The sequence below is a fragment of the Rattus norvegicus genome, chromosome 17 (genome assembly GCF_036323735.1).
Source record: "Rattus norvegicus strain BN/NHsdMcwi chromosome 17, GRCr8, whole genome shotgun sequence".
NCBI lineage: Eukaryota > Metazoa > Chordata > Mammalia > Rodentia > Muridae > Rattus > Rattus norvegicus.
Genome location: NC_086035.1, coordinates 56,515,337 through 56,538,230, shown reverse-complemented (window position 1 = coordinate 56,538,230; position 22,894 = coordinate 56,515,337). Strand labels below are relative to the sequence as shown.

The 22,894-nt window shown below is 47.0% G+C and overlaps 1 long non-coding RNA gene across 15 annotated transcripts in view; it reads right to left on the bottom strand.

Annotated features, from left to right (window-relative positions):
• Positions 1 to 1,250: 1,250 nt before the first annotated feature.
• The window catches only part of LOC120097736 (uncharacterized), a 41,163-nt gene continuing 19,519 nt past the window's right edge, over positions 1,251 to 22,894 (bottom strand). For 3 of the 15 annotated variants that reach the window (XR_010059201.1, XR_010059207.1, XR_010059200.1), the window contains exon 3: positions 1,251 to 17,987. This is a non-coding gene — a long non-coding RNA (uncharacterized LOC120097736). The remainder of the gene's footprint in view (positions 17,988 to 22,894) is intronic. The other 12 variants (XR_010059209.1, XR_010059205.1, XR_010059203.1 and 9 more) reach the window with 12 other exon arrangements.

The following is a 22,894-nucleotide window of genomic DNA, read 5'->3' as shown; positions in this document are numbered from 1 at the left end:
TGTCCCTGCTGAGAAGTGATACCACCCACACAGTGGGCCCTGCCACTCTGGATTGGAGGCTGAAGGTCTCTGGAATTGAGACCCTGTGGAACCATTTTGTTCTGGTGCTGCTATGTAATCAAATACTAAATTCTGTACCCCATGACCTGGCTGTCCCAAGAAGAGTAAATTCTCGCATACATTGGCTTTTGTCGTGTAAATATTGCTCCCCAAATCAATTGGTTGATAAGAGGCTTAATCCTGTGATTGAGTAGTAGATGGGTTTTCAGTTCCCTGGCTGGGGATCCCAGTTAGGGAAAGAGGAGGAAAGAAGAAAGGACATGAGAGGAAGGAGGAAGTTACCATGGGGTAGGTGAGTCGTTAGTGCATAATCTGAAGGAGTAACAGCTGCCCAGAGGGAACAAGGCAAATGACAGCAAGTGATGTCTCCAGGATCACCATAGGGAAGTAGACCAAACAGCACCGAGGGCTGATATCTGCCCATCTCTAGTGTTTCCAAGCTGATGATAAATCTAGAGGTTTCTTTGTCTTTTATCTGGGAACAATATGGTCTGAAGTGGGGTAGAAAACCCCTAATAGATACTTAAAGACAAGACTGTATAGAAACCCCCAAATATTAATAACCACTACACGGCCCCTCCCCTGTTGTAGAGTGGTGGGCTATGGATTCAGCAGTCATCCCACAGCTCCTAAGAAGCTACAACTGTCCCAACCTATGCAGAGGCCGGAAGAATAATCATTAGAAAGAGCCTGCTGCAGCTGGTTAGGCAGGTTTTCGAGAGGATGACTGTTGACAAAACATTACGTTAGGCTGCATGTCTGCTTTTCCACTGGGATGACAGAGTTCCTCTGGCAAGCCACACATGCGAGGCAGAATGCATCACATCATAGGGGTCTCAGCCCAAGCTCTTCAGGGGGAGAAACAGCAAGAGCTGGGACGGATGCTGTGGTTCTCAAAGGCCTGTGTACAGAGAAGCCGCTTGGGACCATGCAAAGTTGAGAACAAGCCACAGGTCCAAGCCTCCTCTATGAGCCAGGCAGGAAGGGTATGGCTGAACCTGGGACAGGTAGGAATCCGGTTTGGTTCCAAGTGAATGCCTAGAGTACAGATAAGCAGGAAGAGAGAAGGCCTTCTCAAGAGATTTAGGCATGGGTGCAGCACTTTACAACAAACCTGCCACCCATACTCCCAACTGCCCCACCACTACCCATCCCTCATCCCCTGTTATCCTTGATATAGGAGACAATCCTTGCTTGTCCAAACTGCTGTATTTAATGAGGATGTAAATGCACACATCTTACTCAGGGAGAACTAGGAACTAATTACCTTTTGCAGGAGCAGGCAGGGAAGCTCATTGGCTAAACACTTAGGGTCTATCTAGAAACCTCATTAGCATGGAGAACTCTACATTTTTATGCTACATGACCAATCATAATGGTCCTCTCAGTGGGGTGTCATGGTTACGTGGAAGGACAGGTGGAGCTTGTCAGGGAGCTGGTTCCATTCTCAATTCTGAGATTCTCTGGGGTCTTGAACCTACTTCATTGAACCTCATCAGTTCTTCTGTCTTGTGACACGGTCCACTTGTCCCACACACTGCATGACTCACATGGATGTGTGGTCTCTCTCCCCAGTACAGCCATAGCTACCATCTAAGCCACAGCTAAGATCTGTCATAGACTCCAGGACGAGGTGGCAGAAGGAGATCCTGAGACATAGGCGCGCATCTGAAAAACACAGGCAAGCATATCTAAGCACGGGGGTGCTACATAATTCAAATCTTCCAGTCAACACAACCTCAGAGGTGAACCGACTTGATGGCTTGGACTTGGGTTTTGAAACTAAAAATCAAACCAAGTACACAAAACAAGTAATAGCCTAGACAACCCCCTCCAAAGCCACCACAGGTTTACACACACACACACACACACACACACATATATAAAATCCTGTTTCTCCAGGAAAGAAGCGGGGGTTGACATAGCCATTGTTGGAAAGGCAATTACCATAATGAGTGAACACTGAGCAAATGTAAGGCTGCTCCAGCTGTGTTGTTGATGGAGTGTAATAAGGGTGCTGCCTGGGCACAGAGTTAATTTGCACTTTTCTCCACAAACCTGGTGCTGCCCAAACCACTACTACCCATAGAACTGAAGCCCGGCTAATTAGTCATGTTAATTACCCAGCCCCAGGTCAGATCCCAAAGCTGGTTAAAGACAGTGAAAGGCTAAGCAACCCACAGTCTTCTTAGAGCTGCAGGGAGGCTAAGGTCAGATGGGTCAACCTTTCTGACTCCTGCACACCCTCCTTTAAGAGGCAAAAACTCTGTGGGGGGCCCGAGTTTCCTGAGAGCACCATGTTCCCTCTCAGGGCTCTTGGGATCCTCAGAAACACACCCACCCCCCAAGTTTTCTTTTCTCTGTATAGAACACACCAATGGAGAAGATGTTCACAAATACAGCTAACCAAATGAGATTAAATTTTAAGAAGTTGGGTGTGTTGGTGTCTATTGTAATCTCAGCTCTCAGCGAGCAGAAGCGGAAAGATTTGCGTTTGCTGTTAGCCAATCTCCAAAAAGAAGAAAAAGCCCGAAGCCAAAAGGCCTCACCTTGTGTGATATTTCCATTTGTATACTATCCTGGAAAAGGCAAAAGCATCAGGAGTAGATCAGAGGTTGCCAGCAGTGGGGGTGGTAGAGAGAGCTGACCACAACTGGGAGCATGAAGGAATTTGGGGGTGGGGGAGGACGAACCCCTCTGGATATGATTACGGGTGTAACAGATGGATATGCATATCAATGTAATAAATTCATCAAAATTGATTAAATGGTATAAACCTGTCAAAACCTGCAGGGATGTCCACTGCACAAGGCGAATTTTGTTGTCTTTTACTGTATAAAGTTACAGAGAAATGTAAGGACAGACTATGATTTGTTCTCGCTTTTTATGGCAGCAGTTTGAAAATTCATCATTACTACTCGACATTGCTGAGGTATCTTTTTCCCACGAAGGAAATCTTTGAAATTCTAGCCGATGAACCCAAGTGTGGGAAGGGGAAGCCTGGCTTGTCCTCCTCATGTGTAATGAGTGTCCTGCACGGACTGCTTCTGAAATGTTTCAGCAGGTGTGGACCCCTTACACACACACCCACGTTAAACTTCAGCTACCAAAAGCAGGGTAGCAGGGACCAGCAATTTACACCAAGACCAATCAAGTCTGAACTCCGTGACGCCAAGATACTTGGCTGCAAACTAGAAGGCACAGCCAGTTACCCAGAGGCCGTGTCTCTCTGTGCCCCTCCAGTCTGTGCGACTGAGCGGAGACAGGTTTCAGATTGTGCAGCTGGTGCCAGAGTCGTCGTCATCGCTGGCAGCTCTCTGCAGTAAGACATTTTCCAAGTGGCTCCCCAGTGGCCTTCACTGGGGCAGCAGGGGCCTGAAGTTCTTTGTCTTCTCATGTCAACAGCTGTTGCCTGAAAGGACACATCACTGAGTTTATGATAAGTTTCATTGTGTGCCTTACTTTTCTCCATTAGAAGGCCTGCGGAAGAGCCCCTCTAAAACACTGGGGCTGGGGTATCTGTGTCACACGCAGGGTGTGTTCATTAGGACAGCCACTGAAAGGCCCGAGTTTCATAGTGAGCACACCAGAGCCAGGGACAGTTTTGTATTTGTTTCTAAGGACTTAACTTGGCTGCAAGCTAGTAAGCACAGCCAGATACCCAGATGCTGTGTCTCTCTGTGCCCCTGCAGTCTGTGTGGCTGAGCAGTTAAAAACCCCTCAATTCATAAATCTGATGGCAGCCAGTGAGTAGGCTCTAGTCACTTTCCTGGGAGTTATCTGATGAGGGCTGAGAGACAGGCATATGATTAAACCAGACCTTAGGAATCATGCATGCTGATGGCTGTCAGGTATGCCTTTGTTGCAGAAACAAAAGGAGACATCATAGAGAAGGGTTCCATGCACGGCTCTCACCACAATGTGCCCTGCTACTGTCTGCCAATTGAAAGACTCGTGCTCTGTAGGTGAGAGTTCAACCACCGTTTACAGAAGCACAGGTTATCAGGGTAACAGAAATCTTGAGCTGGCCCTGATGAGTTTTTCTTGAATTCAAAGACAAATGAACACTAAAGTTAGTGTAAAAGGAAAAAGGGTAACAAAAAGGAGTCCATGCAAAGAAAACACATAGAGTCTGAAACTAAAATAACAAACTCAAAACTAACGACTTGGCTCGATCCCACCCTCTGTCTTACAATGCTTACCCATTCCCTCTAAGCTCTCCCAAGAATGAACTCATTTTGACAGCGCAGTTGGTAAGGTGCTTGCCAGTCACAAGGATTCAACTTCAGGGCTCGTGTGAAAATCTGAGTGTGGCAGCACTTATGTGTAAGTAACCCCATCATTGGAGGATGGACACACAGGAGTCTCTTGGGGTTCACTGTTTCCTGGGGGCTCACCAGACCTAATGGAACTGGTGAGCTCCAGATTTCAAAAAGAAACCCTACCTCGAAAGAGAAGATGAACAGTGGCTGAGGAAAACATTGGTCATCAACTCCTGGCCTTTACAACACTTTGCACATGCACCTGTACACACACACACACACACACACACACACACACACACACACACAAGCATGCACACGCACGCACACGTACACACACATCTACTTTCTTATTCATCATTCCATTAAGCCTCATCCTGCTAGCTGTCATTCAGCCCATCAGTAACTGTCTCTTTAAACCCTCCCCTTCCTGTTGCTCTTAATCAAAATGTCAACCAGATACCGTTTTCATTGCTCACACAGGCATGGCGATGGGCCAGTCTTATTGAGCTTTTCAATTTGGTCCTTATTCTTTGTTTGCTGGTTTCATCACAATAGCAACAGAATTTCATTCACTCTCTTAAAATCTCTTGGGTTTCTCCTCCCACACCCGAGTTACTCTGCATGCCCTGAGAGCCTGTGTTTTTCCACGGGAGCTTTGCAGTCTGCACGTCTGGAGTTCAGGGCACATGTCTGGGTGTTCTGTACATCCCTTCCGAATGACACAAGCAGGCAGCTTCTCTCTGCATCTCCCATCAACGGCCCTTTGTTGAACAGAATTAAGTTCCCAGCAACAGTTTCCGGCCTTGCCCCTCCTGGCTTCTGAGAATTAAAAGTCAGCATGATCTGTTTCCAGCTATGATTGAGCGGATGATTTCAGATTAGTTCCTCACTGAGAACAACTATAACACTGGATTAGACACAAAGGCCAACTGTTGGAAGGCCCTGAAAAGAAACCAAAGCTGCCCCACAGGGGACAAATCCACAAGACACAAGAAATGCATTGACAGTGCCTAATGTTCAAGGCACAGATCCCATCACACCATACACACACTACAGGTGTAATACACCACACACATACACACACACACACACACACCATCACACACAATTCAACACACACCATACACACCCCACAGGTGTAATACACCACACACACACACACACACACACACACACACACACACACCATCACACACAATTCAACACACACCATACACACCCCACAGGTGTAATACACACACACACACACACACACACACGCACACACCCCATACACACCCCATACAATACATACCACACATGCACACACCACTGCTGAGTTCTCAGTTATGTGCACTGATTTCACAGATCAAGCTCCTTGACAGCAAAATTTAGTGAGCCCCATGAACTTGAAAAGGGCTTACAGAATCAACCTCTATGGAAGGGAGAGGAAGAAAACAGCATTTATTATAGGCCAGCTTCTGCTGCCCCTGGAGAGAATTCTGGAGCAGGAGAAATCTTTTAGAACTCTCCAGAGTCAGTACCAGGTGCTACATGCAGAGAGAACTGTGGCTGCCCTGACGACAGGAAAGTGAAGGAAATCCCCAAAGAGAGCTTCCAAGTGCAGGTCAAACAACTAAGGTCATGGGTCCTTCAATTCTGGGGACGTAGGTTGTGACTCACAGCAGCATCAAACCTAGGGCTCAAAGAACTGTTTTAATCTGGTTTCTGCAGAAGTAAAATCAACACGAGAAGCCAGAAGTCCCACCTTCTGCTTTGGCAAGCTAGAGATCCAGGAAAGTGGTAGTGAGGCTCAGTCTGAGTCTACTGGGCTAAGAACTGTTCGGGTGGGTATTGGAGATGACATGGTATATAAGCCTTGGTGCAACTCTGAAGGCTTGGGAGCCAAGCACACTGAGGCAGATGGGTGACTGGCTCAAACGGACCGCACTCAGTCTGCCTGGGCCTTTTGTTCTTCCCTGGCCTTCTGTGGTGAGCTGCATGATATCCACCACTTTGGCAAGGCAACCTTCTTTACTGAGTACATCCATTCACATGCTAATCTCAGAAAAGCTCCATACATAGCCAGAAGGAAAGCTTTATGTCTCTCTAGACATCCCTTCATCCAGACACAAAATTAACTGCCACAGAAGCCAGGCAGAAATCACCCACTGAGAGATTAAACGCTCATTACTAATTCCCATAGTCTTAGAGTTCTAGAAGAACAAAATGCAAGTCCAGAGTGCCATGGAAGGAGGGTACACTTAAACTCTCAAGCTTCCAGCCCAGGCTTCGGAAGGGAGAAAAGCTTAGGTAACCTGGTGGTTATTTTCCTCACTGGTGTAGTTAAATACTTGACAGGAGCAACTTGCCAGAGAAAGGCTTGATCAGGCTCACAGAGTAGCGATCTAGTCCACAGTGGGGAAGACATAGCTGCTCTGTCGTGGGGAAGGCACAGCCGGCAGTGCAGAGGTTGCTTACTCACAGCCTTTTGTCATTGTTCTTGTCCTGTTTGTTCAAGACAGAACTTCTCTGTGTAGCCCTGGCTGTCCTGGAATTCAACTCTGTAGTCCAGGCTGGCCTCAGACTCACAGAGATCCACCTGCCTCTGCCTCCCAAGTGCTTGTACTCCTGATTTGCTTGATCACATCTTGATAGAACAGATATCAGAGAGAGAGAGAGAGAGAGAGAGAGAGAGAGAGAGAGAGAGAAGCCAATACTTGCCCATTCTCTATCTCTCTGTCTCTCTCTCTGTGTCTCTCTCTATGTCTCTCTGTGTGTCTCTGTGTCTCTCTCTGTCTCTCTCCATCTCTCTGTCTCTGTCTCTCTGTCTCTCTCCCTCTCTCTTTCCTCTCCCCTCCTTTCCTCACCTCTACACTGTGGGATGGTACCTCCCCTATTTAGGCTGGATCTACCTTCCTCAGTTAATTTTCTCACAAAATGCCCTAGAAGATACATCTGGAAATGTCTCCTGAGAAGATTCTTAATCCAGTCAAGTTGGTGATGGAAGTTAAATATCACAGCAAATAACCAGTCCTTAACCATACCAGAATATTGTCAAATACTTTACCAGCCTTCCAGAAAAGAAAAAAGAAAAACCCTTAATCGTCCTCTAAAAGGTCCAGCTCCCGGGACCGTTTTACACAATGTCTGACATGCACTTTTAAAGCTGCCAAACATACAAAGACAGAGCAACAAATGAAAAACAGAAGCAGACGAGGTCGGAAAAGATGTTAGAAAGAGACAGAGGGTCCAGACCTTAGAGCTGACATGGCCCTTCAAACCTGTGATCAAGAGCACGAGAAGGTAAAAAGATGGAGCGCTTCATCCCAAAGCAGAAATCACAACAGAAACTTAGAACAAGAGAGATTGAAATGCAATCATTGACAACTGGAGGCAGGAAAGCAACTCAGGGAAGAGTAAAACATGTCCAGAATGAAGTCACAGAAGGTGAACCATGCTTTTTTATTTTTCTCTAAATTTAACAGACAACTGAATAACAGAAATGGGTGCTTACAATAACATGCAGATCTACATGGCCACACAAGTGAGGATGGAAAAGAAGCCATTCAAATATGAAGAAAGATGTGCTGTGCACTGCCAAGACTGCCAGGCAAGGATCATGTGGGGGCAGCTGAGTTGGGAGCTGAGCTTTGCCTGTGTACACTGAACTCCCAGGGCAGCCATGGGGCTGCATCATCACTGTCAGGTGAAGAGGAGGCTAAGTCCTGGTCCTAGGTGATCACCACCATAATAGGTCTCATCCCAGATGCCTTGGCCACAAATGATTTGCTATATTCCTTCTAGGGACACATCTATCATGTTCATTCTCCCTTTCATCTGGGAAATCTCCAAGAGAATGAGAAGCCTGGAGGGAGTGGGGAGGCTTAGAGAAGCATCTTGTGGTAGACTCTAGCAGCTAGAGGGATGATACCTAGTGTCCTTGGCAGTGAGACAGGAGCTGTGACGGGTGACCAATGAAAGAGCAGTAGAGAGAAGAAAGTTCCAGAAGAGCTAGAGTCACCAGTGCTCAAGCCTTTCAATGTGTTTGATTGGTTTGTTTGTCTGTTTTCTGACAGCTGGTCTTGTGCTCAAGAAGGCAGAATCGGTTCTTTCGGTTTCTGGGCTCCTTGAGAACCCCAGAACTCCACTGTGGCCCAGTTCTGCCAGGTTGTGTTCGTAGGTCTTCTGACTTGGCCAGAGACACATGCTCCTTCAGTGACACAATGTCTATGGGAGCCTGTGTTCCAGTTTCCATGGCACATTTACAGATGACCTCAGAATACAACTCACTCCGTTAGCATCTGCCTATGGGAAGCTAAATAATAGTAACCAACAGTGACCTCATCATAAGGCCAAGGGAGCATGGGAACCACAGGGTTCTGAATTTCAGAGATGCAGGTATGTTCTTACAGGTGGAGTGGGTTTTCCTAGGAGGGTTGGGCCAGCTCAGAAGCACAGATGAAGCTAGGCAAAAAAAAAAAAAAAAAAGCAATGGAGGGACAAGGAGAAGTCACCTTCAAGCTACAAGACACTGTCACTGGATTTTTTAAAATATACATGAGCAAGACACTTGCTTGCAAGCATGAAGACCTGAATTCAAATTCCACACCCATGTAAAACACTGGGTGTGGCCATGCACCTGTAACCCCAACACTTGCTGTTAACCATCCTGGATCCAGCTTCACTGAGAGGCCCTGTATGAACGGCAGGGAGAAATAAAGGACACCCAAAGTATAAATGCACCATATACACATACAATCACACATGAAAACACGTGAACAAAATCAATATTTACATTATGCGCTAATCAATTCTTAATCTGTTTCTTGCTTTGCTTTCCAATGAGAGAGGGGGCTGGCACTTTGGTTGTGCCTGGAGTTCCCTGAGCAATAGTTGGTTTTGCTGATCTGGGAGTTACTGCTAGGCCTGCCAGGCTGTTCTCCATGCTTAGCTACTTATGCCCCTCACCACAGCCAAGTTTTCTATGTAGTTAGTCAGGTTTTAGGAACATTTATGAAGCCCAGTCAGGTGCTGGGTCCCATGACACATACTGGAGTGACAGCTAGCATAACTGACAGCCCACTTTTAAACTTCAGGGGAAAGAAAGGAGGCTCAAAAGAGCAACACTCTGCCGGGTGGGCAGCCAAGACAAAACTCCCAGGTGAGGGGTCTGAAGAGGAAACAAAACCAAGAGCTTCACTGAGGGGAAAGACACTCAACTTGAACACATGTGGGTTAGCTCCTCCTGTATGTTCTTCTTCACCACATACTGGGAAATAACTCAGTGTATGTAGTTAAGAACTGGAGCTGGGGGTGGGGCAAACCTGGGCTGCTTCTAGTTTCTCAACCTGGAATTTGTGTTTAGTTCCCACCCTGAGCAGATTGAATGGGTGTTTCTGAGTCCTATGTGGAAGATCATGGGCATAGTACAGTGTTCCTGAAATGTGGCTGCGTCAGTTCTTTTTTGTCACTGTGATAAAACACATGACCAGCAGGGACTCACAGAAGAAAGAATTAGTTTTGGCTCAGGCTTCCAGACAGAGAGTCTAGGGAAGACATGGAGCAACTGCCCTGAGCAGGAAGCTGAGAGAGCACATCTCAACTATACACAGGAGACAGAGAGAAAACAGGAAGTGGAATGAGCCCTCAAAGCCCACCCCCAATGACAAACTTCCTTCACAAGACTTCTACCCTAAAAGACCTATAATCTGCCTAAACAGCACTGCCACCCAGGTGCCAAGTGCCCGATACGTGCACCTATGACAGGCACTTCTCATTCAAACCACAACAGTTCCAGAGTGGGGTTAAGGTTGTGGCTTAACCATGATTTACCTTCTGTTACTGTACTGGTCACAGCAACTTGATGAGAAAAGTTTATTTGCCTTACAGAATCCCATCATGATTGGTCATTGAGAGAGGTCAGAGCAGGACACAATCAGAAGCCAAGGCAAAAGCCATGGAGGGTGCTACTTACTGGTTTGCTCAGCCCGCTTCCTTATACAACCCAAGGACCACAAGCTTAGGGATGGCACCACCCGCAGAGGGCTGGACCCTCTCCCATCAATGATTAATCAAGATGCTTCACTGACAGGCCCAGGAGCAATCTGATGGAGGCAACCACTTAACTGAGGTTTCCAGCACAGAGCAACAAAACCTAGTTGGTGCACATCAACTGAGAGGAACATGGTGAAAATGATGGCTTGTGACTTCGTTCACCCAAGCTGCTGTGGGGGCTAACCTTCATAATAGCCTAAGAGCCTGGTAAAATGCTCTCCTGGATGCTTCCAGAGAGGATTGCCTGAATAGAGTGTCACCATCACCCTGGTGGAAGCCCAGGTGTAATTTAAAAGGTGTGGGAGAGAGATAGCTGGCCCAGAGCCAGCGTTTCCATTTCCTGTCCTCCATGCAGAGGGCTGCTCTACCAGGGCTTCATGCCTCGATGGACTGACTCTTCTGAAACCATGACCAAGATAAGACCTTCCTGCTTTAAGCTGTTTGAATCAGATATTTCAGTGGTGATGACGCAGAGCTGAGAGATGTAGCTACCAAGGTAAAGTACCATGAGCTTAAGTCTACCATTGAGGCGCTCCCTGGCTTAATTTCCAGTTTGCAAACTGACATTGTATCGCCATAGCAGAAGCTCCTTCCTCATGTCTCTGCCAGAGGAGGTGGAAAGTCTGAGAACCCGTATATTTCGCATCTCTGTACATAGCTCACATTCACCAAGTGTGTGTTCTCTCTCTCCCTCCTTCCCCCGCCTCTCTCTCTGTGATGTTTGTGTGTCTGTGTGCGTGTGCATGCGTGTGTGTGTGTGTGTGTGTGTCTGTGTTCTATGTGTGTAGTATATGTAGATATCCATGAGTAGATGTAATATTTGCATTATGCTAACTCATGGCTTCCTTTTTAAAAACCTTTGTTATAAGCTGACTGTGGGGGCTGTAAAATGATTGGTAATGGAATAAGATATCTGAACATGAAATGGCCCAGCTTACCTGTGTTGTCACATGACCTCACTGCGGCCTTGGTTTTAAACATACAATGTAGACACAAGGTCCACACATGCAGCCCCAAATAACTCAGATTTCAGATTGTTTGCTACAAATTGCAGTGTTTGCGTTGTGTACTCAGTTTTCTCCTCTTGTAGAAAAATAGTGGTTTAATTATGCACACAGCAAAGACTTCAGTGTTCCTTGCCTGAATTAATACATACAGAGATCTGTTACATACACAGCAGCAACTTCCCTGCTCGGGGTCTTTTTTAATAGACCAGAGGTTTCAGCAGCACGTATCTGTTCCCTCTGTTATCAACAGAAGCCACTTGGTACAATTCACAGAAAGATGGGTTAGTGGGGGGGGGGTTTTCAGGATAATTTACTGTTGTTGGCTGGGATGGCCAGACGCCTGTCTCAGCGGGAAACTGCCAACAGAAGCACCCAATGTGTCACGTGTCCTGGTTCCAGGAGACAGGAAATAGAAGCTGTGAGGGGTCTTCTTACTAACCCTTGAAGATACAGAGCAATGGGTGTGCTCCATTCCATCAGTCAAGAATGGTGCTACCACCGAGGGCCAAGGGCCCTACCACAACTGGGGTCTGTGTGGATGTCCCGTGGCCTGTGTTGCCATGGAGGGCCATGTGATTTCTGTGGTGTTGGCTGCCGTCTGACACCATATTAATGTCCTTGGGCCGAGTTGCCACTGGAGGCCGTAAAAGATAACTGAGTCCTTCCCTCCCACACCCCACCTCCACCATGGCTGAGCACAGAAGAGCGGCCTCTGCCAGCTAAAGAATATATTTCCATTATTGATCAGAATTAATACCTGAGTGTTGTATCCAAGTGCCGTGTGGTAGGGGATGAAGGACAGAATTAGGCCCAGCTACCTCGGAGGACAGCAAGAGAGAAATAAACACCAGCTCGGTGATGGTGGCAACCTTAACAGAGAAAGCTGCAAAATAGAAGAGACAAGCAGCAGGGGCTTCAAATGAGGGAGCTTTGGAGAAAGAGAGCCTGGCCACAGAAAATCAGCACTCGCTGTCACTGGTGACCATCAGCAGAGACCCAGGTGTTATGTGACCATTTTGAGTCTAATTTAATTCCGCACTTGGATTCGGTGTGTGATGGTCATGAGGAGTGATACCAGCTGAGGTCTGGGTGTTCAGGCTGGTGCTGCGAGGTGCCTGGAAGGTTCTGTGGGAGGTGGCAGGCAGGAAGGAGTGCGGTCCTGGCCTCTCAGTGTGCAAGCCCAATAAAAGCAATTCACAGCAACCCCAACAGAGCTCATTAAATTGAGCCACAGTTTCTGTCTTTTGCTGCAGAAATGAAAATCCCAGGGCAAGGAACTTGCTAGAGACTCAGAGTTTTGTCCTCCCTAAAGTCATGTTTCAGGAAAGAGGGGATGAAATGGTTTGTCCCGGCTGGAAGACCCCTTCCTCACACGGGCCTGTGGTATCTTCCACAAGGAGACTGCCGGTCCCTAGTGTTCCACCCAAGAACTCCCCAATGGAATCCTGTGTTCCTGTAAGCTCTGGGTTCCGGGGCAGGTCCAGATTAGCTGTGGGAAGTGTTTCCAGAATAAATTAAAGGTATACACTCTGGCTTGAAGGTGGTAGCTGTGATCAGAGCCCAGCAGAATAAAGCAGACCAGAGCCCAGCCCATCACAAGCCTGGATAGAACGGGAGTGAGACCCACAGACTGCACCCCACACCCCTCCAGGAGCTGCCAAACAGGCAGTTACCAGCCATGCCAGCCAGACTCCTTGGAAAGTCTTTTTCTTTAATGCACCAAATGACAAACAAGACAGGGTGGGTATATGAACCAGACAGAGGCCACTCAGTACAACTGCTGACACCAGGGGGCTATAAAGGTGGGGGATGCATGGAGACTGAGCTCTCCTCCAAGCCTAGAGAGTCCTGAGCTGTGCTTCAGTCTCAGAGATGGACACCAGCTCTTGGCTCCTCTCTTCCAGTCAGAACCGTAGGATGATGTCATATAGGTGAAGGCAGGTACAAGATAGAACAAGGCTTGCCATTGGACGAGAAGGAAGGATGGGCAGGAGAAAAGTTTTAGAGGAGACTGGAGCGAAGAAGGAGAAGAGCGGAGAGAGCATGAAGGAGGATGTTAAGATTCCTCTCTGCACCTTTACAGGTTGTTATGAATGTTCTTAAGGGACGGATGTGTACAGGCCTTTGTGTGTCTACGTGGGCATTATATCTCATCAATTGGCTGTAAGTTAATTGTGTGGATGCATTGTACATTGAGCATTTAACACATAAATCTGGTTGTCGGGCTCCAGTCTGCTGAGTAATGATCTCATTGGGTGTTGGGAGTGTGAACAGAGCTTGTGACAGGAAGGCGTGCTAGTCTACAGAACGCTTGGGGCTAGCATGGTGTGGGGCCATGCTAGCACAGTCTGTGGAACGCTATGCAAGTCTTGGGCGTGGTAACAACGGCCAAGAAGACGGTGTGTGAAAGCGGTAACGGAGAAGCAGCTAGAGCAAGCAGATCCTCGGGAGTGAGAACTCGCAGGAACCAGGCTGAGTGTCATCATTTATAACTTTACAGCAAAACAGAACTTTGCACTGAACACAATATTTTGGCTGTAAATGAGCCAGCTCTACCTGTGTCTGCAGAACAGTGAACCAGCCCTGAGCCTCCTCCAGCAAGGTGAACTCCCCCCACCACCACCCAGGCATGGTGCTTCCCTCCAGTCACTTGTTCCTGGGGTCCAGCCTGGGCTCAGACAGGATGCCATGGTTGAAGCTGTCTGTGAGATGCCAGGCTGCTCAGAAGACCCAGCCTTGTAAGCTGTGTAGTGGCATGGTGATTAGGGGGTCATCATTTCAAAGTATGGACCAGTGGAAGGTTCAAACATACAGTAGACAGGGGCCTAGAATTTTTATGCACAACAATCATGACAGACTTTTTCCTTCCTGGGGGAAAAGGCAAGGCCTTTGCCAGCCTTAATTCATTACCTGCTGTAGATCAAAGTGGAGCTCCTGCAAAGGTAGTTTTACTCCTCAGTGAGTGTTGACAGGACACTTGGAGTGTCCTTTACTCTGAGATCACCTACACTGGGGAGCTCTATGCAGCCTAGTGTACACCTGGCCCTTGGAGTCTCTGTTCTCACTCTCTGGGGGATCAGGGATGCACTTTTTCCTTTTGGGAATGTCACGTTGGCTCCTCAATGTTCTTCTAGAGGACAGACCCAGGAGGAAACGTAGAGCTGCCCTGAACCTGAGTCTGCAGTAGAAATCTGCCAGGTGACAAGGCAGCTCTAAAGAGAGGAGCTCTGCCCTCCATTCTCAGGGTGGAGGTGTCGGAGGCATGACATAACACTGGTGCTACAACCCTGCCATCTCCCTTCCTGGAGGCAGAGGTGGGAAGCCAGCATTCCCTCCAGGAAGAGGCTTAATTCTGGAGCATGCAATAGGACCCCATGTGAGATTTACTAGGCTGCTGGCTGACTCTTCCCTTGATGGTCCTGAAGCTCACTGCTGTCCATTCCCAGGGGTGTTTACTGAATGATGTTCATCCTTTCCTTGTCCTTTGATTCTAACTCTTTTTCCCAGAGAAAGCCTCTCCCTACTTTTTCCCCATTCTTTGAAATCTCACTTCAAGGAGAACTTTACTGTGACCTCAAGCCCCAGCCAGACCCACAGATATCAATGAATTTGGAATGCTATGACAAAAAGAACCCATAAAAAAGGGAGCAAAGGAGACACAGGAAGTACTGTCACTCCACACAGGAAGTACTGTCACTCCACAGTCATGCAGGACTAAGCTTCCCTCTTGGCCATTTTATTAAGAAAAGGTTAGAATAATAGATCAAAACCACATTGTAATAATAATTCAATGGTAATGAATGCAACACAAACTCTTAAAAATGCCCTCAGGCCAAATTACTAATGCACATAAAACTCACTGTCTGCCATGACCTGGCTCCAGTAGTCTACACACACAAGCTAGTGTCGTCACCGCACAACAGTCCTATGACTTAGCATCCTTGGCCTGTTACCCTGCTTGTACTATGGTCACTGGAGACTTGGAGCAGCAAGGATGTGACATCAGACTCACCTGAATGACTGAGGTCTTCGTGTCCTTAAGGGTCCAGCACTGATGTCCTAAGCAACCTGGTGTGGAGGAACCACCATATTTTATATGATTTCAGGAAGATAACAGGATAAACAACAATCTGTCAGTCAAAGGAAGGTGTAAAAGAGTGCTCTGTGGTTCGAGGGACCCAGGAAATGTCAAGATAAATAACTGATTGCTTCTTATACCTAGGGCCTCCTTAAGCTTAGATGTGCTGGTGCACTCTAGGACTGTCCCAGGAAGAAAATGGAGAGGAAACGTTTGTCACACAATTTAGACCACTTGTGAACATTCCTGGGACCAGGTTCTAAGTCTATACTTTGGGAGATACTCCATGTCTGCCCTAACCACTATTCCTAATCCTATTCCCACGTTTAAAGTGGCTACAGGCTAAGCATTGCCCGCAACTCGAGGCAGGTCACGTATCTGAAGATCCCTGGGTTTGGATGTGTTCTGGGAGGTACGGAGCACAGTGGAACATCCCCAGCCACTGTGCTGGCTGAGTGCTGACGTACAGGCCGTCATAAAGAAATGATGCAGTTTGAAATAAATGTCTGCATCCGGCTAAACAGCATACGTAGAAATGAGTAAGAACACTCTGTATATACTTAAGGAGCAGAGTTCAAACTCCCAACACCTACACAAAAGCCTGGCATGGCTGTGAGAGCTGAAAACCCCAGCACAGACAAGAAGTTCCACCTAGGTTAGCCAAACCAGAGTCCTTCGGATTCCGTGAGACAGCCTGCCCTGCCCAAAGGAATACAGCAGAGAATGATAGAACAGGACACTGAACATCTTCCTGTGGCCTCAACATACGTACATGGGTGCTTACACCTACACATGCATGTGCTGTACACGTTCACAAACACACCACATATATCCAAACATAAATGCACAGTATATCCATAAATACATACAACTTCTATGCTTTAATGTAGCTGATAAAATAAATAACCTTGCAGAATTTGAGGAGTAAACAAAGACTTACACACCACCTGTGGGGAAAAAACTAGGGCTGAAGAGATGGAGCCACAGTTAAGAGCTCTGGTTGCTTTTCAGGACCTGGGTTTGGTTTTCAGCACCCACATGGCAGCTCATAACCATAACCATCTATTACTCCAACCTCAGGAGATCCAACACCTTACATAGACATACATGCAGGCAAAACACCAATGCACACGAGAAATAAATCTTTTCTTTTCTAAAGGAAATCTTGGCAAGATCTTGGTAAGCATTCTGAGCCCTGTGGTATCTCAGTTTACCTTGGTCTCACCTCATCTATAACTCTGGAATAATTCTGAAAACCAGCAGACTGGCAGCTACTCAGGGAGACAGAACAGAGACCCTTCAGAGCCCCATCCTTAGACCTATCTGGTAGCTTCCTGCCCCACTTATGAAACTTTTATTTGGGGGTAGGGGACACTGGGAACCACATCCAAGGCCTCCAGCATCCGGCAACTGTTCCTGCACTGAGCTACGATCTAATCTGAGACTTCTCTTTATCTGACCCAAGGCTCACCAGACATCCCCATCTCCAACCTCCATGTGCTTAGGATAAGCAATCAGCTGCAGAAACTCCTCAGATGTCAGATTCCCGAAGCAATGTGGCCACCAAAGGCCAGCACCAAAATGGTAAGAACTGAAAGGTGCGACGAGATGCCAACAAGGAATCTGAGGTTCTCTAAAGGAAGTCCATGCATGCTAGGCCTGCGCTGACCCAGAAGGAGCCTCACTTCCTGACCCTGACCCTGTACACATACAATATGGAAAGTCAGAGGTGACACTGACTGCAAACTGCAGCCATGTCCTCTTACGATACAGAGCTCCTTGGCAAGAACTGCTGTCCTAGTTTGCATTATGTCGCTGTGAGGAAGCACCATGTGTTGTGTTCTATTCAAAGGTAGAGTGAGAAGGAATATGTTTGGTAGAGGTGCAGTAAGGTGTGAGGCAAAGGGGTGCCTCTGAGGGCCCATGCTGAGGCATCCCTTCCCCTGAGGGACCAGCCACACAATATAGCATAGGAGAGAGTTTATTCAGGGCATAGGGAGGGGAGTTGAGAGGTTAGTAGAGACAGAGAAAGACAGAGAGAGAGAGAGAGAGAGAGAGAGAGAGAGAGAGAGAGAGAGCGCGCTGGCCATGAGCATGGGGAGAAAGGGGCAGCAGGAGCAAGAAGGCAAAAGAGAGAAGAGGGGGACAGCAGACCCTTTTATAGTGAGTCAGGCATCTCTGGATGTTGCTAGGTAAAGGTAGGGTGGAGCCTAGACAAAATACTAACATTTTCCCATTCTGGTGTAATTTAAAAAGTAAAAATTAGGGGTTGGGGATTTAGCTCAGTGGTAGAGCGCTTGCTTAGCAAGCGCAAGGCCCTGGGTTCGGTCCCCAGCTCCGAAAAAAAGAAAAGAAAAAAAGAAGTAAAAATTAGGAAGAGATGATGGTGGAGCAGGAATATGGTTGTCGTGATCTTTAGCTACTTCCTGCTGACTTTGGGGCGCCATGTCTCTGGAGAACCTAGGAACGTGGGTGTGGGGATGTTGCTCCATTCTCAGGAGAGTTGGCTGTTTCCTTGCTGTCCAGGGTCTGTGGAACCATCTGTGGATAGATCAGAAGGAACAGGTCCAGTAGAAGTGTCTTTGTCTGGGAGAAGATTGAACATCTGGGAGTCCCATCTCTGGAGCTGTCCTGGGTGTAGTAAACGCCTAGACTTGACAAGAGACTCGAACCATATACCCCCCTCCACCATCACCTCTTTCTAATTTTTCCTTTTTTAATTAAACCAAAACAGGGGAATGTTAGCATTTTGTCTAGGCTCTGCCCCACAGTTACCTGGCACAGTTACCAGCCATACCAGGTATGGCTGGCTCACTCTAAAAGGGGCTGCTCTCCTCTTCCTCTCTTGCCTTCTTGCTCTTGCTCTGTCCCCTCCCTCCTACTGCCCCTCTCTTCTCATTCCCCTCCTCCTCTCTCTCCACATGCTCCTTCCATTATTCCTCTACTCCTCCACCTCTCTCTCTCTCTCTCTCTCTCTCTCTCTCTCTCTGTCTGTCTTTCTCTGTCTCTACTACACTCTCAACTCCCCTCCCCATGCCCTGAATAAACTCTCTTCTATGCTATACTGTGTGGCTGGTCCCTCAGGGGAAGGGATGCCTCAGCATGGGCCCTCGGAGACACCCCCTACCCCAACACCTTACCAAAACTCCACCAAACATATTGTTTCCCTATCTATCTATCTGTCTATCTCTCTATCTCTCTATCTCTCTATCTATCTATCTATCTATCTATCTATCTTTTTATAAAACACAACACCATGATTGAAAGCAACTTGGGGAGGAGAGGGTTTATTTGGCTCACACATCCCATCACAGTCCATCACTGAGGAAAGTGGGAGTAGGAACTCAAGTGGGAGAAGAGGCAGAACCCATGGAGGAGCCCTGCTTGCTGCTGGCTTTCCGTGGGCTGTTCAGCTTAAGGCCAAAGAAGAGAACACATTTATGTGACCTGGAAGATGCCACTTTAGGAGCAATATGGGTGAGAGTGTAGGGAAGCAGAGGTGGGTGGATTCTGCCTCTTTAGTGGTCTCTAAACAAAGAGACTCCTGAAAGATACTGGTGTCAAGGACACAACCCCGCATAAATATAATTTACCTCCCATTCTCCAGCTACATAAATGTGATTTGGAATCTCAGCTTGATCTCTTATCTAACCCAGGATCACCTACCCGGGGTGGTATGGCAACTTCTCTATCAATCAGCAATCAAAAAAAAGCCCACAGGCTGGCCCGCAAATCTATCTGATAGAATTTCCCTTTTCACAGATGACTTTGGTTTGTGTCCAGTTGAACTACCCAACACGGCTGGGAATCTTACCTCTTTTAGGCATTTGAAATATCTGTTCAGGAATTAATACACAGACTACCTAAGAAGCTTACCTGCGATATACCAAAAAATGTAAAGGCCGGTGAGATGGCTCCCAAGGTAACGGTGCCTCTCATTGTCTTGGCAACCTGACTTCAATACCCAGGCACGGCACAATGGAATAGGAGAGCCAGCTCCTGCAAGCTGTCCTCTGACACCCACACCTGCACTACATATGGTACACGTGACTCCCCCACCCACAGTCACATAAGACAAATAAAAATAATGTGCAGTTTTTAAGTAAGTAAACAATCTATAAAATGGGCAATTGATCTGAATAGGCATAGTTTAAAAGAAAGTTTGGGAAGCAGGGCAGACTGTGAACAATGTAGACTGTCGACAATGTAGACCGACTGGGCAGGCTCGGCAGGGGCAGGGAAAGGCTTGCTAGGAGTGAGCCGTGAGTCTCCCTGTCTCCAAAGAAAAACTCGTTGACACATTTTGATAATTTGAGGGGGTTGCAGTGAGCCTAACCCCTCAGATGATATTTAACCATAGGCCATCCTGTGATTTTGCTCGTAAAAAATGTTCAATGAGCAATTACAAAAACCACTTATTAAAAAGGAAAACCCCCATCCAGAAATAGGATGGGTAGTGAACTGCAAGTGATTTTTATAACTGGAAAACCTCAGTGGCTAAGCTCAGAAGCAGAGTGGGTGGCCAACGGAAGGGCACATGGACTTTAGGTTAGAACTACAAGCATCATTCAGTCCAAACACTGAAGAAATCCACAGGAAGAAGTCCCAGAGTCTCACCTAACTACAGGAAAAGATCTGTCCTTCCTGCTGTTACTGCTGCAGAAAGATGAAGGTGGGGAGGCAGCACACAGAAATCTTTACAAGAAACAAGAAGGTAACAAAAGACACATGCCTACAGACCCAAGAGTCTGAGCCAAGCAGAAACAGGATGAGCTCAAAACAGTTCAAATCAAGACACAGCAGGGCCTGAAGACCTTGGAGGAAAAGCAGTATCTCAAGAAAATAGGGAAAACAATTAAAATGACATTGTAACGGAAAGCTGGAGGCGTTGCCCAGTGGTTAGAGCATCGGCTGCTCATGCAGAGGATTCCAGGTTCAGTCTCCTGCACCCATGTCCTGGCTCACAACCATGGAGGACTCCAGTTCCAGGAGATCCAAAGCGCTTTTCCGTACTCCAGCTGCACAAGTACACAAGTAGTGTACACACATACATCCAAGCAAACACTCATACACATAAAATATGTTTTTTAAAACTTTGTAATAAAATAAAATAAATTGTGCTAGAGATGTGTGGCTAGTAATAGAAATAGTTAATAGAGACCATTAAGAAAGGGAGAGATGCTTTGAGAATGGGAGTTAGTCAAGTAGGAAAAGCTATGATCAACACTGCTGGGCCACACGTGTCCTGAGTCAGCGTAGGCCATTCACACAGCACCTGCCTTCTCTCTGACTGGTACAGCACAGACTTTTCTTGCTCATGTTCTGCACGAAGCCCCGGAGAGAAGAGTCTGAATCCTCCTTGTCAGGAGGCTCCTTTCAAATGCTAATCTAGTATCTTCACACCTTTATTCTCCTGCCACATGAAGAAGAAAACGGAAGCTCATGGCCAGCAGACATACCACGGAAAGCTAAAGGAGATTCCCCAGTAGGAAATGGTTTGAGGAGGATTCTTGGCAGATATGGAGATCACAGAGAGCGGAAGGGATAAATCAGATGCTTGCAGGAGGCTACTTTCCTGGGTCTTCTCAATTGTTTTTAAGGCAAAGATTATAGTCTCTTTAATGTTGTTCTAGGTATACACAGGAGAAATATCTAAGGCAACTTCTGTTATAACAAGAAAGAATGAAGAACTGAAAATAAAATAAAATAAGGTTGCTACACTGCTTTCAAACTGGTTTAATGATAAGAAACAGTGGATGACAATGTGTGTGTGTGTGTGTGTGTGTGTGTGTGTGTGTGTGTGTGTGTGTGTGTATTACAAAGAGGTACACTCAAAATACTGTGAAAATCAAAATAGCATTCTAACAGTCAAGCCTACATGGAAACAGGGACGGAGGAACAAGAACAAAAGTCCAAACAAAATGAGAGTCAACTCGGCCACACTCGTCAACAATAGCATCACAGGCAATTCATTGGTCTATGATTACTGATATTTTCAGAATGACAAAATTGAAGAGGTGGAGGGCAGGCAAGTGTTTGCCCTGAGGTGGGGACGAGGAGCTGGAAGAGGAAGGTCATCATGATGGTGTCAACCTGCCTGCAGTGAGGATGACTCAATGTTCCCCTGTAACCCAGCACTGACCAGCAGCACGGAGAACCAAGGCAAACCTGGTTTCACACTGTCCTGTGGAGTGGGTGGATACCTGGGACCGGAGATCTCTAAGGACCATCCTGCAACTTCATGTCAGCCAACAGTCACTTCAAAAATAAATAAGGATTAAGTCTGCCTGGCTTCCAGTGCACTGCCATTTGATATCACAGGGCCTGGCATCCCTTTTGAGGTTGTGATAAATAGGAGAGAGAGTTCAAGGCCACCTTGGGCTGTAAAGACCCTCTCAAAAGTAAAAACAAAGTGCCTGAGGGAAGCTGGCTATACCCTCCCCTACCACTTGCTCATTATGAATTTGATTTTTACAAAAGCAGTATCATTTTAAAATCTTTAGAAGCTTTGTTCTTCTAAGGAGATGCCAAATGACTATTCTGATAAACTGTTCCCTTCTGCTGTGGGCCAGTAGAGGTAAAGTAAGATCTGTGGAACTTGAATGTAATGAAATAACAGGATTGGTGAGGCTTCTGTCAGCATTACACAGCAAGGTTGCTTTCTCTGGGGAGATGTCTGTCTGAGGCTTCAGCCTGGTGCTGTTTTTCTCATTTCCCGTCTATTGTGATGATAAAGCACTCTGACCAAGAGATGGTGTTCCTCTTACAGTGATGGACTGTTAGGTCACCATCCATCATCGGTGGAAGCCAGGGTTGGAACACAAGCTCGACCCGTGGAGGAATGCTACTTGCTGGCTCATGCTTAGCTCGCTTTTCTATACAGCCTAGGAGCATCAGCCCAGGGAATGGTGCCACCCACCATGGGCTGGGGCCTCATGTATCAATTAATAATCAAGATGATCTGCACAGACTGGTTTGACCTGGGGAATTCCTCAAGTAAGGGTTTCCTCTCAGGTGAGGTTAGGTTGTTCGGGTTGACAGGTAAAGCCATAAGGGCACCTGGCACCATCTGGCTTTCTTGGGTGTAGAGAGTGTTTTCTCAACAGCTGTCTCCAAGAAAGCTGACTCAGATCAGAGGAGTGAGGGAGGACCACAGTCTGAGCGTCCTCCAACCGTGAGGGAAAGACAGAGCAGGGAACCTGAGTTAAGCTGGTGCTATCTCATAAACAATGCTGTGGAAGAATGTCCCCACCCTAGAATGACACATTCTCTGGGAGTGTGGCAGCTAAGAAAATTCTCTCTTCTGCTAAGAATGCCAGCCCCAACTTGTGTTTTGGGGCTTATGAATGAATTCTCCCACATGCTTGTGACTCAGTTTCCCAAACTATTAATGGAGAGCAATAACTTCACAGAGTTACTGTTCATGCTGTTCATGCTAAGGATGTAGC